The 18,299-nt window shown below is 38.7% G+C and overlaps 1 protein-coding gene across 1 annotated transcript in view; it reads left to right on the top strand.

Moving 5' to 3' along the window:
• P2RY8 (P2Y receptor family member 8) overlaps positions 1–18,299 on the top strand; it is a 34,076-nt gene that overhangs the window by 10,301 nt on the left and 5,476 nt on the right. The gene's annotated exons all lie outside the window — the stretch shown is intronic.

Raw genomic sequence — 18,299 nt, 5'->3', positions numbered from 1 at the left:
GCAAGATATTTTAATGCAATGCACAGAAACTTAGTTAATCTTGAGACCTATACACTTCATCAACTTTGCCTGGAATTAACCAACATGCTCACATTTACTAAAGGTGAGATAGAAAACACAGACTTGTGAACATAGCTCAAAGCCTCTTTTCAAACACAAGTGAACAACAGCTGGCCCAAGTAGCTGTTTGCTTGCCATTTATTTTCTTGCTTCTAAGTTATTGATAATGTGAACAAGTAAAATTGTTTGATGCCTGGGCTGGCAGACAGTCACCCAGGACCCACACCTAACACACTGAAGAAGGGAATCTACCCTTCTGGATTGTCCCACATCACATCCTTCCCCAAAAAATGAGGCCACATGCCTATCCACAAACCTCATTCATCAGGTAAGAAGGTGTACTGAAAACAGCAGAGTCTTTCACTTTCAGGCATGAGCAGCCTACACTGTTCCTCTGTACTGCGTTTATTCATCGGCTCGTATGAGGTATTGTATGGCCCAGCGTCTTAGTGTGCCTTCTCCCTTTTGGTCCATGATGGTCCACAAAGCCCTGGACCTCACCTCCCGTATCGGCAGCCTGGTGCCGTTGTGACCTTTTACTTTCTTCTGGGAAGAACACGAGCATCAGAGCCTCCCCTGAAATACTTTCTGTCTATGCTCTTGGTGTCAACATTAGTGTCTAAATGTTCTTCTCCTCAAAAGAAATGTGCTGTAGAGATTATCTTGTGGGTGCTTATTTCCTTTTTTTGAGATCTGAGCTGAATTTTCTTGATTTGTAGCTATCAAAGGCGGTGAAGATAGACAACTATCAGTGATGCTGTTAAATAAAAATCACTTTTGATTGCTTACAGACAGTTAGGCATTGGCTTATTGTTTCATGCACAAGTGTTAAGTGCGATTGTGTAGAAGCAGAAAGTTAAGTTTGCGGCAGTTAAACTATTAAATATCTTTGAAGATTGAGATTAAATATTTTCAAACCTTTAATTTTATTCCCATTTATTTTGCTTCTGAAATAAATTAGGTCTAAACTGTCCCTAATCTCAGTCCTTTTCTACAACCCCTCACACAGAGGCAACACATTGCTGTAGATTTTGGCAATGCCATATATACAGACAATGACACTTTTCTGAATGCTCTTCTTATAGACACAGTGACTTTGGTATCAGAAAAAGTTTTTTCTGGCTCAGTACTACAAAAACTACACCGCTGCTGAATCCCTGCTGACAATGATGAGAAATGACAAGAGTATTTCCCCAGTGGAGAGAAAGCCAAATACAGCATAATTTTAAAGAAATCAGCATAACATTGTTAGATCAAAATATTATATTATGAAAATGTTCTTTGAAAGAAGTTTGCATTTCCCTCTTTCATGTTGATAGTTCGGCTGCCTTTTGTAGTAAGTCTTAAGATGAAATACTTTACTATATTTATTTTCTTCCATATACTTTTCATCTAACCCATCTCAAATTAAATATCTGAGTACAAAAAAGTGGTGCTACCCTACAATGGAAGGCTTTGGAAACCAGCCTCTTCTCACAATTACAAATGGTGCCTTTAGTTTTCAAGCTGGCTGGGTGAGAAATTTGTGCTTGTTCTTTGGCTAACTGCAGAGTTTCCATTCCCAAGGTTGCCATTAGACTTTCCACTCCTTCTTAATGCCCCCACTCCTAGAAAAATAAATAAATAAATAAAAGAAGACCTACTTTGGTGCTCTTCTGTGTTGTTTATATACTGTTTAAAATGTTATCAAGTTCTTTCACAGTTTTTGTATGCTTAAGAGCAGATTGTTTCAACCGCTACTTCCTTATTTCTCCTCCCTTCCTCTTAACTCTTAATATACAAGCTGTTAGATACTCTTGCCTTTTTTTTTTTTTTTTTTCTTTTCCTATGAATAAGTTGATCTATACATCTTCCCAGCCATCCGGGAGTATGAAAATCATGCAATTTTTCATCTAGCTTCTCATCAGAAAAGCATGAAGGAGTTGAAAAGATGACAACAGTTTGGAAGGAGTGGAATTTTGGCAGGCTTTTACCTACCAAGAGCCTTATGTTCTTCTCATTCATCCTTCTAATAGTGTTTTATTTTGTCAAGCCTACCTTGCTTATTGCATCAAAATTATCAAGATTTCTTGCTACTTACCATCACACAACACTAAAAATTACCTGATCCTCTGTGACCCTGCCACTACTGTGATGCATCTGTATACCCACTGATATGAATTAGTCATACCAGCCGTGACAGGATGTCACGAGAAGTAGTTGAGAAGGAGGTGTTTGTAAACTACTCCATTTATATCCTGTGAGTCTCGTTCTGTAAAAAAAAAAAAAAAAAGCTTTAGGTTGGCCTCAAAAATGAGGCTTCACATTGTACCTCCATGAGCACAGCATTCATTTTTATGGCATAGGGTTAGGGAAACAGCTTTCTAGGTACCTCCCATGAGTAAGTGCCACTCTTATCCATGGCAAGCTTAGTTGTTGCAGTAGGCAAATGTTGTAAAGTGTAAATATAGGATCTTTATACTGTCCTCCTCCCATATTGGCTTGCAGGGAAGGATACAAAAAGGATCTCAACAAGAGAAGTAGAGCAAGCAGATCTATAAACCTGCAGCCCTGTGAGCGAAGTCTCATCAGCCTGCTCTAAACCTCTGAATAAATCAGGCATGCTTGTGCAACAAGAAACAGCCCTACTTCACTCTTGTCTGTCAGAAGGGAATGAAACACAAATGCTCAGCGTGGTGACTGGGAGTAAAGGTATCATACCTAACTTCCAGGCTTACTTCTAGGGTTGAATTTGTACCAGTTTGCATGCTGCAACTGGGGTATAACTTGAATGGGTGAGAAAGAAAAAATATAGTATTTTGTTTGGTACCTAAAGGGAGAAGGTGTCCTAAGCATAATTCTTATTTCAATCCAATTTTTATGTTTTATATGAAGTGACTAATAGAAGATCTCACTGTCTCGTGGGAGGTGTAGATTCAAACTTCATTTATCTGAAGAGAGAAATAAATTCATATCTCCCACATACCTATTGAGTGATATTTGAGGATTAAGGGCAGTACTGTTGTTTCTGTTTTCCATCCTTCAAGGTTTTTGTTGTTGTTGTTGTGTTTTTTTTTTTTTTTTTTTTTTCCAATAAAACCTATACAAACATCTCACTCATTTCACTCAACTGAAATTTCACTCAACTGAAATTTCAGTTGCAATACATGGCTGTAGCTGGAGGTCTTCTTGAAACCCTCAGCAGAGGGTTGAAAGCTGCAGCTTTCTCAGGGACCAAGATGTTTCCTGTTGTCTAGCTTGCTTACTGCGCGGTGTCCTGGTTTTCTGGATCTTATTCTAAAATGCCTGATTGTGAATCAACAAGGTATGGGACATTTCAACTGGGGACTTGGAGACTCCTGGGCAGGCAGGTGCCTCTGTCTACTTGTGCTTCTACAACCTTGGGTATAGGAGGTGCAGATGGTGGGTGTGCTAGGTTCTCTCTGTGGATTTGCATTCTGTATTAGTGCCTCTTGATACTTGGTGCTTTCCTGTGTCTGTCTTTCTTTATGATCGAGCAAAACTAACCACAATCTCTTTTTTACACCCAGTTTCTAAAGAAAGTCTTTTAACTGGTTTTCAGCTGAAATTTGGGGTGCTGCAGCTTTCTCGAGCTTGTCTTGTACCAAAAAAAAAAAAAAAAAAAGGCACTAGAAATCCTTTGTACAAAGTCAACCACAGCTTTTGTTATAGTAGGTACTAATTACTACAAGAACCATAAAACTGAGTTGCACCTTGCACCTTGCAGATATTTTTCCCTTTAGAATATTCTAGTATTATTATAATTTGGGTGAAATAAAATCACTACTTATAAAGCAAGAATTTTCTATTTTGATAATTGATTTAGGGTGTCTCCTTATTTGTATATCACAATTTAAGGTACAAGTAAATGATTATTTTGAAAAAATAAATAAATCTGAACACAGTTTTGACAAATGCAGTCCCTTGAATATTTCTTGAGCTGGGCATTCAAAAAATGTCTCAAAAACTCACTATGATTCAAGACATTTCTGTCATAAGTTTTGATTAATCAAGCTTACAGCTTTGTTTTAAGAAGTCACTGAAAGGTTTTCAAACATTACAGTGTAAGAGAGCTTGATGCCTTGTTCGAAGAAAAGGCATCAAGCAAGTGAAAGAGGTAACAGTGGAATTCAAAACAGTTTGATTAGCATTCTCAAGGAGCTATTTACAGTCCATCTATCAAATCTCAGAAGAGTTCCAGTTCTTAATTCTCTATCTCTTGCTATTCCAAAGAGACATTTTCCCAAAATGAAGATGTCTACAGCATTTTCATCTCCTTCTTGACATGGCTTTCTGCATGAGTGATAATGAGGAAGCTCAGCGTGGGTGTCAGCCTCAGCCCATCGCATCCCAGCACTTAACCTTGGAAGTGATCTTAGGCCAACTTTCGCATCTTTTCCAGCTACTGTTTGAATGAATAAAATTGCTGCAGGTTCTTAAAGAAAGAAAAAAAAAGTCTATAAGTACAAGACAAAGAAAAGCTTCACCTTTAATGAAATCAAAAATAGCTATTTTGAGTCTGCATCTGTCAGATTATGAATTTGAGCATAGCAAACAAGAACAAGGCAAGAATGAAGTATGATCCTATTATTCTTGAGGACTGCAGAAATTATTATTTCATTTACAATTAAAATACAAAGAGATGGCATGGAGTTGGCATGTGACATGACCTAAAAATAGGGCACTAGTATAAACACATGTTCAGCCTAAAAAGTTGTCTGTCTTGTGATTACTGTGACCATTTCAAAATATTTCCTGTTGTGATTGTATAACCTTTAAAAAGAAATGGTAGGTTTTAACTGATGAATTGCTAGATGTCTCCTCTTTCTACTAGTACTAAAAGAAAAAAAAAAAAAGTTTTCTTCTATGTTAAAAAGACGAGCAAACAAAACTAAATAGAAAACCATGTTTTTGCATAGGGTATTCTATAACAGAATGTAACAGAATGCTCTAAAAGCTATCAGTCTGTAAGCAAATAACTTTCATGTGCACCGCACCTTATAGTATGTCTCAGAGGTAATGTCTACAGAGATGGTGTGGGAGTGCTGGGAGGTTTTGAACTGAGGAAGCTGCTTTTGAATTATTATTATTTTTTGTAATTTTTTAAAAAGAGTTTCAGAGAACTGAAAGAGGAACCTGCACTGAGCAGCATGTCCTAGCTTGTACAAAACTTTTCCCACAACATGTGATGAAAAATACTTTATCACTGTGCTCTTATCTTTGCTGTCTGAGATGTTTGAACACTGTCTTTGCTCACCTGCATGGCCGGATGGAGTGCTAGAAGGGGCCATAAGAATTAATTTTCCCTTTGTAGATTCTTTTATAAATATCTAATTCACAACCTTTACTTAACAAGAATATTTATTTTAAAGCTTAAAACTCTGGTTTTTGTTTCTTCTCTGTGCACATGTATTTACGACAGTGAGGCAGAGCAAGAGACAAAAATGCACACAAGAAAAAAAAAATTAAAGCTGCTTTCCTGAAATTTATGTTGCCTTTATACTTTTATAAAAGACTCTAGCTGAGATATTTAAAATAAAAGGGACCTGGAGCCATTTCCTTCAGCTCCCTGAATGATTTTCAGAGCACTGGCTTTTTCCACCACTTGCCTGCCAAACCACAGTGAAAGTCCCATGTGCGTTGATGCTGGGTGACTATCACAGGCACAGATGACTCCATCTTGCATGCCCGGCCAGGCCTGTTGCATGCCTGCTGCGACATGGAGACTTGTGCAGAAACTCTGACACAGCAGGGCAGAGCTGGGCAGCTCTTTGGGAAAACCCTTGGACAGTCCCATGTCCCATGAGCTTCCCATGAGCAAGCATGAGCCATGGTCCTGAAACAGAGCTGGGAACAAAGCCATAGAAAAAAATTAAATGACTTCCAATTCTCTGAGAAAGACAAGTGAGGAAGTTGGTGGTGCTGGTGTTCCTGAATGCATTTGCTGCAGAAGGAGGGTGGGCTGGGTTTTGAGAGCATGGTCCTGTCTCTGCTCCCATGATGTAGAGGGCATTCTTGGGGTTTCAGAAAAGAAGGAACTGCTGAGAAGAGGGCTGTGAGCAGGGTGCAGCCACTGCCAAAGCACCAGGGACCAAGCAGTGAAGGAGCTCCCAGTGGAAATTCTCTTTCGAGACCCATGCCTCTACAACAAAGTGAAAAAGGGAACGAAAACCTTTCGATAGGGAAGCCCTCACGAGAGTCCAGGTTTCAAGCTTGCAGTTTTATTCTACCAAGTCTCATTTATTGTCAGATATTTCCATGCATTCTGTATTTCTCTGGGGACAGCGAGCTGTATTTTTATATTAAATCAAAAGGAAAAAATGTTGGTCACTGGAACGTGGCTCTACACTGCTAATGCATGACAGCTCCAGCTGGTGCAGGTTTCGGTTGTGCTAGATAACTTCTCCCCACAGATTCCCAAGCACAGAGCAACAGCAGCTGGCTCGGGCCCTGGGATGTTGCAATCAGGCAGGTTGTGTGCCATTTCCCCGAGGAGAAGGCCTGGTAGCATGGCACAGGCCAGTCCTGGACAGCTGACCTCCATGCCAGGGGTGGCCCCAGGCACACAGGAGCATCTTGATGAGGATGCAGGAGACCCCAGGTCAGGGCTCCTGCTGCTAAGGGGGCTCAGGAGGACAGAGAGAAGCCTTAATCACTAGCTGCTGACCTCCTCTGGGGAGGAGCTCCCCACTACTGGTGCCTGTACATGGGGATCACACCTCTGTGCACTTGCCCAGTCCATTCAGGGGCAACTGAAGGGTTTTGCTATTTCCATGGTTTTTGAGCTCACAGTCTTCTTTCTCTCCTAAGCACATTGCTGCCACATTTACCATCCTCATTATGTGATTGATGGCGTAGTCCTGAAGCTATAGCCTTCCTATTTAGGTATTTCACTCCGTTAAACTCCGTATCATTTGTTGATGCAGCTGAATTGTTTGTTGGATGTGACACACAGCTTCCTGTAATACAATTGCACCAATCCTTCAAAGGCATGACCTACTCTGGCAGTGCTGTGTCAGTGTGTGTCCTGGCTACACAATTTGCAGCGGCTACCTTCATTCATCAGACTTCTCAGATGGCTGAATGAGGTCAGATTCCCAGCTGTAAGATGGAGCAATCACCCTCAGCATTTTCACACTTGTTGCATACCTGTAAAGACACAAGTATTTTGGGTTTGTTCTGGCTGTTTTACGTGATCTGCTTCAAACATTGTAGAAGTTGTTTGTCTGGTTCCTTCCTGGGTTTTATTAATATCTTTTCCTGTCTTTTCTTCTAAGAATACAGAGGATTTAATAACATTCCCACCCCAGAGTATGTGTCATCCTGAACCATATGCTTCTCTGTGCCAGTTGGCTTTCTTTAGTCTTCAGTTTAAAAACTGTAACCTTAACTTTTAGCCTTGCCTGTTTTGGTTTATGTTGAACAATGTTTTCCTGTGTAGGACCCATCTGTGTCAAAGTTTTCCTTTATTCTTAGTACATTCACATCAGTTTCCTATGCATCAGTTTCCAGTCATACATTGTCACTTCAGGAATGCGATGATATTTCAAAGCATGTCACTTAGAGGTCTCTAGGGGTCCTAACAACCTATGTTTTGCCTCCAAAGCACTGTCTCCTACTGCTCTACTCTTATTAGTGTCTAAGCAGATTGCAATTGTACTAGTCTTCAAAACTACCTTGGAGTTTTATTGTTAGATATCCTATGAGTTTTAGTGTCTTCATCTCCAGCACAGTTTTCACTGTATGATTGCTTTCATTTCATTTAAAGATTTATCATTTCAGAGCTTAGTATCCAAATAGCTGAAATTTCAACTGTAGTTATGAAAATAATACTAAAAACAAAAGACTGTTATCAATTGGAGATGTACAATGAAATGAGAACATAATAGCATACATTATTACCTATTACTGTACAATATATCATGTATGATATATAATAGTGTGTATCTATGTATATGATGAATCAGTAACACAGGCTAAAATTCTTGCACTTGGGGTGTTGATTATGGGATTAATAGATATTTCAGTTTGTGGTACCTGTAGAAATAGATATTTATCTCCTATCTATCTCATATAAATGATATCTAATATATAATATTACATATATTACCATATGTTATCATAATAATATCACGTGCATAATATATATTTTATAATATGGACAAATAAGAATACTAGTCCTCATAACAGCTTCCCACCTCTCCTTTACTTTGCTGGTGTATCCTGTTCTGAGGCCCTTCCTTTATCAGAATCACACCAAGGCTGGTCTCACCCCACACTGACGTGTGATACTTGCTTGTGGTCAGCATATAAAAGATCTCTGCTGGGTTTATTTACCTTAAGTGTGTGGGCAAGCAGACAAGTCATGGCAGAGACAAAGCAGGGCATAAATAGGGCATACTACCAAGTACATTGGCTGTGATATAGTACGGACTACGGTATCATAAAGAATATGTCTTCTCACATGGTAAGCTGGAGCTGTTCCACAATGCTTCACTGCAGAAGGGTAGGCAAGCTCCTGTGCCTCTATGACTACAGTCAAATACATTGAGTAGCTGCTGTGATAAGGATTCACACCTTCACTTACACTGCAAGAATGTGTGTTCTTGACCATGGCCTTAAGGAGCAGATTACAGTTGAATAGCAGAAGAGATTTTGAGATACGGACTGCCTGTTTACAAATTGAGTACCCAGAATTAACTCTATTAAGTCAGAGTTAAATGCCATAAAAACTACTGTTAAGACAACAATTTTTAATACACTGATCAATAAATAACAACCTTCAAAGCAGAATATCTTCATCCTCATATTTTCTCTCCACATTGCAAAATTTGGGCAATGATTCATATGACAACTATGGTCCAGATATCTCAGGGCATATTGCTAGTGGTAAAAGGGAACTCAAGTAAAGCCAATAACAAGCTCTTGCAATGTACTGTCTGCTAATAAGAGCACAGACTAGTCACACTCACGTTCCCCCCCAAATTATCTACAGAGCATAATGTTTGACTCTGACTCCTGCCTGTGATTATTTCATGTAAAACTTAAGTATAATTACATGCTGGCATATATCTTGATTAAAACGTATATACTAGTATACAAGTATAAGTATACTACTTAAACTACTTATATACTTCTCAGTGCAGGAAGGCTATGTTAGACAAGGGCAGAATCCAATTTTTTCTTTATTTATGCATTTAAGTTACCTAAATGCAGTGGCATTCTGAGGAGAACAAAGACTGAACAGAAGGACACTTGCAGCTGAAAAGACCTGAACCTACGGTCTCACCTGCATTCGAGGACTTTCAGAAGAATGAAACAATAGCAGATGTGGTTTCATGGTGCTATTCCTGTCATACCTCTGTGTGTTAGTGTGATAGCATAAGTAGTTACAAAGAAAATGAGCAAGAAGAGGAGCTTTTATTAGAAATCTTTCTATTTTTTCCCCCCATTTTATGATCTTCAATTCTTGTACATTACAAGTCTTACCTCTAACTGGTATCAAATTAAGAAGTCAGAAAAAAAGTGTGAAGTCAGGAAAAAAAAAACAAAAAAACAACAACAACAAACAAGCAAAAAAAAACCACCTGCTGTTGGCCATGTCTTTTTCCTTTGTGTGCACATATAATGCTGCTTTTAAAAGTAGGTCATGCAGTCCATGGGCTCCTGTAGTTAGCTGATTCTGGGATTCCGGTTACCTGTCCACAGTGCCTTTTGGGTATATCTGTTCAGTGCTATTCAGGAACATACGAATTTGTACTTTGTCCTGTGCCAGCCACAAGCAGCACAGCTGCAGTTATCAGTATAAGCCACGAGCTTTTGCAGAGAAGCCAGCTTTCAGTTCTTTCAGCGTGTGAATGAACGCAGTGAGTTTGCATGAGCAGGGTGAGCTGGCTTCTCCCCTCTGAGCAAAGAGCCCTGAGGTGCTGTGCACGCAAAGCTGCCTCAGACTGTGATGGGAGTTGCATGGATACAAGACTTTCAGGACTGTTCCCAAGACGAATGAATTCTGTTCCGGGCTCCGTAGTAGTCATGCGAGTGCCCTAAATCGCTCCTCGCATGATATGACCATAACTGAGAAGCAGAACCATCCAGGGTGGCTCATGATAATAGATTTAATACTACTAACTGCTGATGGCAAAGCTGAAAAAAGCAAAGAATCTTTCTGCAGCAGAGAATTGCAACCATTTGGAAGGCCATGGGTGACTGAACATCACTCAGAAGAAACACAGTGATATAGCCCAGTAGTACAGAGATGATTCAGGGCTCGCACTCTGAGTTGCGACAACGAGCAGTAAGAGAAACTGTGCAAAGGAAAGAGTTGTAACAGTGCAGGAACTCTTTTGGAGGTGAGCCCCAACCATTGCTCCCTTCAGGCAAGGCAAAAAAGCATTGCCCAAAGTGCTAAAGAATTATGAAATCTCCAGGTTCCTCCATGCTTTGGACTGCACACATCACTGCCTCCTGGCCCTTCAGCAGCCCAGACACACCTCTCCTGCTGGAATACACATGAGCACCTATTTTCAGTGGTATTGACAAGGGGTCTGGAGGAATTAGCAGACAAAATAAAGAGTGGTTCCAACAAAAAAGCTTCCAACAGCCTAGTTTTTGTATCAAAGCCTTTTGGTAAGTCATGGTTTGATAGGAAGTGACACTTATTCTTTCTGTAGAACTAGCTCTTCTTGCCCACTCAGGAGCAGAGAATCACACTTGAGACAAAACAGACAAATGCATGTCAGTTTATCTTCTACAGAGGCCTTTGTGTCATGCATTTTTCAGCCAAGACTGTTTCCACTGGTCCTGATGTGGTAACCACTTCTAACTCAAGCGTGAACCAGGAGAATGCCCAGTCTGTCAGGAGTTCACCATCAGTACATTGCAGAAGGCAACGTTTGGGGAGAGTAAAGCAGTCAGTCTTGCTGGGGAGCAGTCAATAAAGCCCAAACAACCTGTGCTGAGCAATTATAGCAGTGAGACCAGCAGAAGACAAAATATTTTTTCTCTTGAGTCACAGCTGTGGCATCTTTGCTACACAAAAACAAAACAAAACAACAACAACAACATCAACAAAAAAAACCACACACACACAGATATGCTTGCATAAAGCTGACTGTAGCTTTTGAAACACAGGTGTAAGAAGATGGATAAAATCATGCATTAGGTCCTATTCCATACCACTTAATTTTTCACATGGAAGCTGGCCAGGTCATTTTAAAGTGGCCGCTGAGTGATCTATGTGTAAAAAGGGACAATTATGTTCTAAGGAACTAATTTAGACTTTGACAGAATCCAGGCAATTAAAGACCTCCATTAAACCAGGAACTGAATCAACAGGATATTCAAAATTAGTTGGATTCAGATTCAACCATCTGCATTTACACGGAAAGTGTCTACATATGAGCCTGCTACAGTCACTGGAGATCCACCCAGTATAGTCAGTGGCATTTAGACTTCCCAACTCACCCTAAAATAGACCCTGAGATTTCTACAGATGCTTCTCCACAGCTGTAGCAAGGACCAGGGAAGCAAGATGCCAGCTACACTCAAATCCTGCTGCTTAATGCTTCTCTCTGGGAAGAGAGTTAGAATGTTCATATAGATCTTAGCAAGAGGAACAATGGTTCAGCCTGCATTTAGAGTTACCAGTCGTTAGGGATCCTGATGTGGCTTTCTGGGATGTGCCTCTGTATTTATCTAGGAGGCAATACCATGTTTTGTATGTATTGAGCCCAACTAGTGGAAGGAGGCCTGTGTAGAGGTAGTGTGGATGCTTAGCTAAGAATTTTGATTCATCACTAACAAGATAATCTCTAAGTTCTGACACAATACCTTACATTAATTCTTTGTTCTAAAAATACATGTCCCAGATACCATGCCAAATTGCCCTTTCAGCTACACCTGCAAAACATGGTTGAATGACCTGGTTATATACTCCAGTGTATGTTAAATCAATCAACAGCTACAGGCTCTCATATCCTTAATACAACTGCAAGAAAAAGCAATGTATGAAGGTTGATTTTTTTTTTTTTTCAGTGTGTGTGTGTGTTTTAATCTGTAAAGATAATCTTCAGAAACACGCATACAGCTCTACCTCAATTTCTTTGTGGACTGAACAGGAGAGGAAATATTCAATAAGAGTTTCACAGAAGAGAGAGATGAAAAGATAGAAAGTACTTATTTCAAGCAGAATATATATATATTAGTAGAATTAGTACAATAGTAGAATTAGGAGTAGTAGAAGTAGAACTAGTAGAATTAGTAGAATATTTATTTACTGTAAAATGCCAATCATACCACACGGATTCAATATAAGACCATAGAGTTTTCAGAAGACTGAAGGATCCTCTGGGAACCTGTCATATTGTTTATCACAAATGGCCTCTGCCATTAAGCTTTGATTCTTTTCCTGGCATTTGAGGTCCAAAGGGAAAAGGGCGACTGTGTTTTTTCCTCTGACTTTCAAAAGGACTATGTGAAGTAACTGCAGACTGGAATCTATTGTCTGTCAATCCTGGACATAGGCAATATTTAAAAGATGCAAAGTTATAAGGAAATCAGTTCATGTACTATTTAAATGTAGACTTTATTTGGTAGTTTTTGTCGTCAAAGTTTATAAAAATATCACCATTTTGTCCAAACTCAGTATTACTTAACAATATTTTAGGGGCAAGCTACCTGCAGGAGGGCCCTATGGCACAGGATAACTCTGTGCTACAGGGACATCCATCAGAGTGGGATGTTTTGCAAGCTGGTTGTCCATTGCCATGTACCCTGGGTAGCCATCTGACAAAAAGTGGAGTCTAATGACGTCAAGTTCCCTGACAGGCATCAGCAATTTTTCAGTAACTGCTTGCATGCATGCTTTTGCTCCATGATAAGTGCAAGGTAGCACTATTTCACCAAGAAGCGAGTTGCCTTGTGCTGTTGGGTAATAAGAGCATGCACGTGGACTGTGACCACAGAGGAGTGTGAGTCCTGTAGGAATGAATTCCTTAACTGTTGTGTTGAATCCTTATAAGGGTCTGTCTTAACTTTGCTAATATAAGACAGTTATATTAAAATATCAGCCTTAAATAAAAATAAACTTACAAAGTCTGTGTCTATAGGAAAGATGAACATACATATTTTATGCTAGCACTCTCTAATAGGCAGAAATTATAGGACTACTTTTCTTCAGTTTTGAATAAAGCTGCTTTTACCTAGATTGATACATTTAACAAGCTCTACAAGCATGTATTTCTCCAGTAAAGTAAACCTGGTAACTTTTCTACATTTTTTTCACTTGAAAAATAGAGGGATTTTCACCTCTCAATGTGAAATACTTGTGGAGAGAAGACACTCATGTTTTACCTTGCCCTAACTATTTGAGGTCAGAACTATAACCACCATAGGGCTTGCTTTGACCAAATGCACTTAAATAAAGACTGAAGTTTGTCTCTGCAAGAGGTGTTTTTTTTTTTCTTTTTTTCTTTTTTTTTGTTTTGTTTTGTTTTGTTTTGTTTGTTTTGTTTTGTTTTAATATCAATATAGAGATTCTGAAGTCACCCTTTCGGTGTAAAAATAAGTCATCTTTTTCAGTGAAGGCATAGATACGGTTTTCTTATGTACTTTATCTGAATAATCTTTAGTGAAAAATATGAAGTTTTGTTTGTCTTAAACTAAATGACATAGGTAGGGAATATTGCAACTAGTTGGATGTTTTCAGCTTTGTTTGCTCAGAAATACAGATCAGTGCTTGCACACACAAGTGCACAAAGGTGCTCATTTCCTGAAAGTATTCATTTTTAAAAGAAGATAAGTGAAAGATTAATGTGAAATAATGCCATTGTGATAACATAGCTACAGACTCAGCAACATTTGGTGATTGTGAGAATGATGCTCTGAACAAAACAACCGAAACAAAGAAAAAAAAAAAAAAAGAATTCAGCAAAAAGAACAGGGAAGGGAAGGCACAATTCAGAGAAGTTTCTTAGAAGACTTATGTTCAGATCTTGACTGGGTGAAGGAAACCCTCGGCTTGTAGAGATGTAACACTAAAAGTTAAAATTTCCACAAAAGTTTATTGAAAGGGTGAGAAAGTACAAACAAACAGAACCTTTGGCCTCTTTCAGCAAAGCCCACCCTCGACGTAGGGAGTGCCCAGTCAGCGATGCACTTATTGACATTCCTCGGCCTGGGGGAACGTGAACATTTACAGAAATAAGTGTTTCTCTGAATCACATCAGTAACGCCTGGGGAGCAAGATCTGAGATGTGTTAAAAAGGGAACTTCTTCTTGTTCTCATATTAAAACACTTTTCTCTATCTAAATATCAAAGTGTTCGTCATTTTTCTCACAACTCAGAATGTTATCCCTTTGCCTTCCTTGCTTGTTCTTCTCTTCATACGCAGTGTATAAAGGAAATTGTTTTCTACACTGGTCTAATATTCTGTCATCTGACCAGCAATTCAGACAGTCCATGAGAGGTTGAATCCCCAGAAGGAATATTGCACATATAGGATTCCAAAGTTTTCTCCAGCTTTAGCAAAATTTTGTGAGAAATAAACTATCCTACCCCTTTAACTCTCATTTCAGTTTTATAAGTCGTAAGAAGAGCAAGGAAAAAAATATCAGCTTTTTTTTTTCTTTTCTTTTTTTTTCCAAAAATATACTATCTTGATAAAAAATAAAATACATTCCTTAGTCATGTTTGCTTTAATTAAAAACAGCCAATATGGCTTTCTTAAGTGCTTAGAATAAAACCTCTGTTTTCATTTTATTTCATTCTGAATATATTTGCAATTGAGTTCAGCATTTCATGTTTGTTTGTTTGTGTTCCTGTAGTCTGAATTATGCTGTCCTACATTCTTCAGCTGGAATAGTGTCTTTCTAAAAGTGCAAAGATATCAATGGATTCAGGAAATTAGACTTTATTATAGACAATAGAGCTTTAACAGACAGAGAACCAAAATAATGAAGCAGAAAAGGTTTTGGAAGGCTTTCTGTTGCAATGAATGTTTTGAAATTTATTTTTCCATGTCAAATCACAAACTTTTTATAAAATGGTATTTCTGTTTTTCAGTCAAATCACAGACTTTTGATTCTTGTTCACAGGTGCACTTCATGTTGACAACAGGAAAAGAATAGATGTGAGAAAGGAAATATATCAGTTTTATCTAGTAGTCTCCTAAAAAAAGGTTGACACATTTCTGTTGTTACTCTTCCATGACAAAGAAGTGAGACGGTCATCTTCCGCTTTTTAAATCTTTCTATTTCAGTACACCTTTTACTGTTTTAATCACCATGTTTTGTCCACTAAAGGGAATCACCATCCCTGTCAAAAGAGGCACTAAGCAGCTGTCACCTTTGCTTATGGTTATAGCTCAGAAAAAAACTGGTATTACTGAAGTTCCAAGTGAGCTTTCTGAGTAGAGTGCCATGAGTGAGAGGGTATGAAGAAGAGCAAAAAAATCCTCCCTGGATTTAGTGAGGTTTACTCCAGAAGATGCAGGTGCTCTTAATACCTATTATTGAACTGAAATAAATCTGCTTACTAAATGTTCTAGAAATGAGGCAAGCAGAAAAACTTAACATTTCTCTCTTGCTGTCAAAATCTCTAGGACTAATGTAAATGGCAATAAGACTGGACTTTCTCACTTAAAGAATCCTTACTGAGTTTTTCTTTCAGTCTACCTATATGTTCATTTGTCATAGTTCAGATCTGGCTGTTGCTAAAATAAAAGCAAAACAATGTCTTTATTACAGGGATATTTATATAACAGTGTATTTTTACAGTTTATGAAATCATAGCTGAGGGTTGATATTTTAAAATTACTCTACAGGAAAATTTCTTTTGCAGTGAATCATGCAAGGTCCACAGATTTGAATTGCGTTGTAGGCCTGAAATTGCAAGAAAGCAACTCACAAATGTAAAGGGAATCTAATTCTAATGCTTATAAAAAATACTTTCTCACTTTATTTATGACATTTTCAACTAAAACCACAAGTGATAGACAGATGCTGTGGTTGCGGTGGAGGAAGGACTTAAAAGTACCCTGAACGAGATAGAAACATAAGTACAATGCTAACTAAACCCAAATAAAAACAGTAATGGGAGAGATGAAGAATGTTGAAATGCTATGTTGTGAGTCCAGCAGCTTAATCTGGCCATTTAAAAGGCAAAATATCAAAAGTAAGTGTGACAGTGCAGAAAATTCTGCTGGCCCAGGTTTTCATGAGCAAGGAATTCAGCAATAGAGCCCCAGAAAGATTTGGCAAAAGGAAAGGCAAAGATGGAGTGATGATCTATATGATGTGAAACAGGTTGTGAACTTGCAAGTCTTGTGTGCTCTGCATGCTCCCTCCTCCCCTGCAGAAGACACTAGGGAGCTATTCACTCCTTGTGAAGGACATCTTCCTTACCAAAAAACATGCCAAGAGGACCCGCCCTATTTGGAGAGCTTTTATCAACATCTAAACACAAAGCCCAGAACTTTACAATCCAGGCGCCCTGTTGAAAAGGTGCCTAAATGTGGGAGGCACTTGTGTTTTACTGACAGTTCTGCTCCACAAACGTGTAAAATCTACCTTTAGGCAGGCCACAAATCCCAACACTGTTTTGCATATTTATTATCAGCATGTGCTATCTGAAAAAGCAAATTCAGAAGCTGCTTTCAGAAAATACCTTTGTGATTAGCCCTAACATAAAACTCAGTGTAAGAGATATTGAACAGCTTTATGCCTAGTGCAATAGATTTAATGGAGGTTTTCACCCATACTCCCACCTCCCAAGTACAGAGTAGCTGTAGGAATAGCATCTACAGGTGAGATCTCTCAGTCCCTGAGAGCAAATATCTTTCACTTGCAAAGGCCTGTTATTAAAGCTCTGTAGTTACTTTGGTATACATAAAACCTTTGTTCTGGGAAATGCAGGGTTACTAGGCACAAATAGGTGTCACTTGAAACAGATTTTTGAGGCAATAATGGGTGCATGAGTAGATGTTTACTATGGTAAGTCACAGATAGAAGACTTAAAATAGAGAGCATTACGTTTTTTCAAGAGCTTACTGTCAGTTAAGTGCCCTTCCAAGTTCCCCTGGAAGAGTTAGTTTCATTCTTGATATCATTCCAACAAGGACAGAATTTCATCTGGAATGGATTTGGCTCAGAGTTTTTTTTTTTGTAGTTGTGATCATGTGATGTGCTTATTACTCAGAACATGTTTGTTCTGTGCCATGTGCATGATATATTCAGAACACGTCTCTGACATCTTTGCTGTTCCTACTTTCTTGTGCCTTTTTCTGTGTTTCCAATAGCTCAGCTAGAAACATCATCTTTGCCAGGTCTCAAGAATCATCAACAGTTATTTTGTGAAAGTCATTTGATAAGAGCTTCTGTCAGAAAGCCAAGCTTTTGTCAGAATGGTAGTTGCCAGACAGTTGAGATATGAGGACTGAAGGCTGATCACCTCTCTGAGGGGCAGATCTGCTACACTGCTCCCTGGCTATGACTACAGTTAAATTAAAGGTCTTATTTAACTGGATCTGAGGTTAAATAACACCGAATGACTTGTGCCTATGTTTATAGAAACTAGCTTCTCTTGTGGCAAGTGTTTCTTGGAGAGATGAAACAGTGGAGATGATCAGAGTCCACAAGTAATTCTGTGTGCTTGTACGCACTCTCTGGCCCTCTTTATTAATCAGCATAGATGTGCCCAAAGTTACCAGCTGGCTTGGCCTGGAATCTTTTTCAGGTCCACAGTCCCACTCTTCACAGAATTTACTGATAATTGATTATCTTCCTTTCACATCATTCATTGCCACTTCTTTGCTTTTTTTTTGATCCTCTACTTTTGTTAAATTGCATTCCCACATGCATGTAGTACTTTGAGGCATGAGTTCCTGTTTGCATCTGCTAAATGCTGCTACATTTTGTAAAATAAATAAGCTAAACCATAAAAGACTGTGTCTGCCAGGAAAGGTTTATATAGGCCAGACAGTGAAAGCATGGTTTTGTTTTGCAAACTGCAAAACTGAAACTCATTTTGCAGAATTATAGGTGACTCCTATGAGCAGTTTCAAACTAAAAAACAAAACAAAACCAACCAACCAAACAAACAACAAACAAGCAAACAAATAAAAACAGCACTTACTTGGAATGGATCTATGTTTAGTTGGACAAAAAGAAATCAGAAAATATTCTATATTACAAGAGAGCAAGGTCTTGGCATCCGGAGTAGATAAGATGGGTTTAGCTCTTGG

The sequence above is a fragment of the Aythya marila genome (genome assembly GCF_965140915.1).
Source record: "Aythya marila genome assembly, chromosome: 1".
Lineage (NCBI taxonomy): Eukaryota > Metazoa > Chordata > Aves > Anseriformes > Anatidae > Aythya > Aythya marila.
This window is presented reverse-complemented; position numbering and strand designations above follow the sequence as displayed.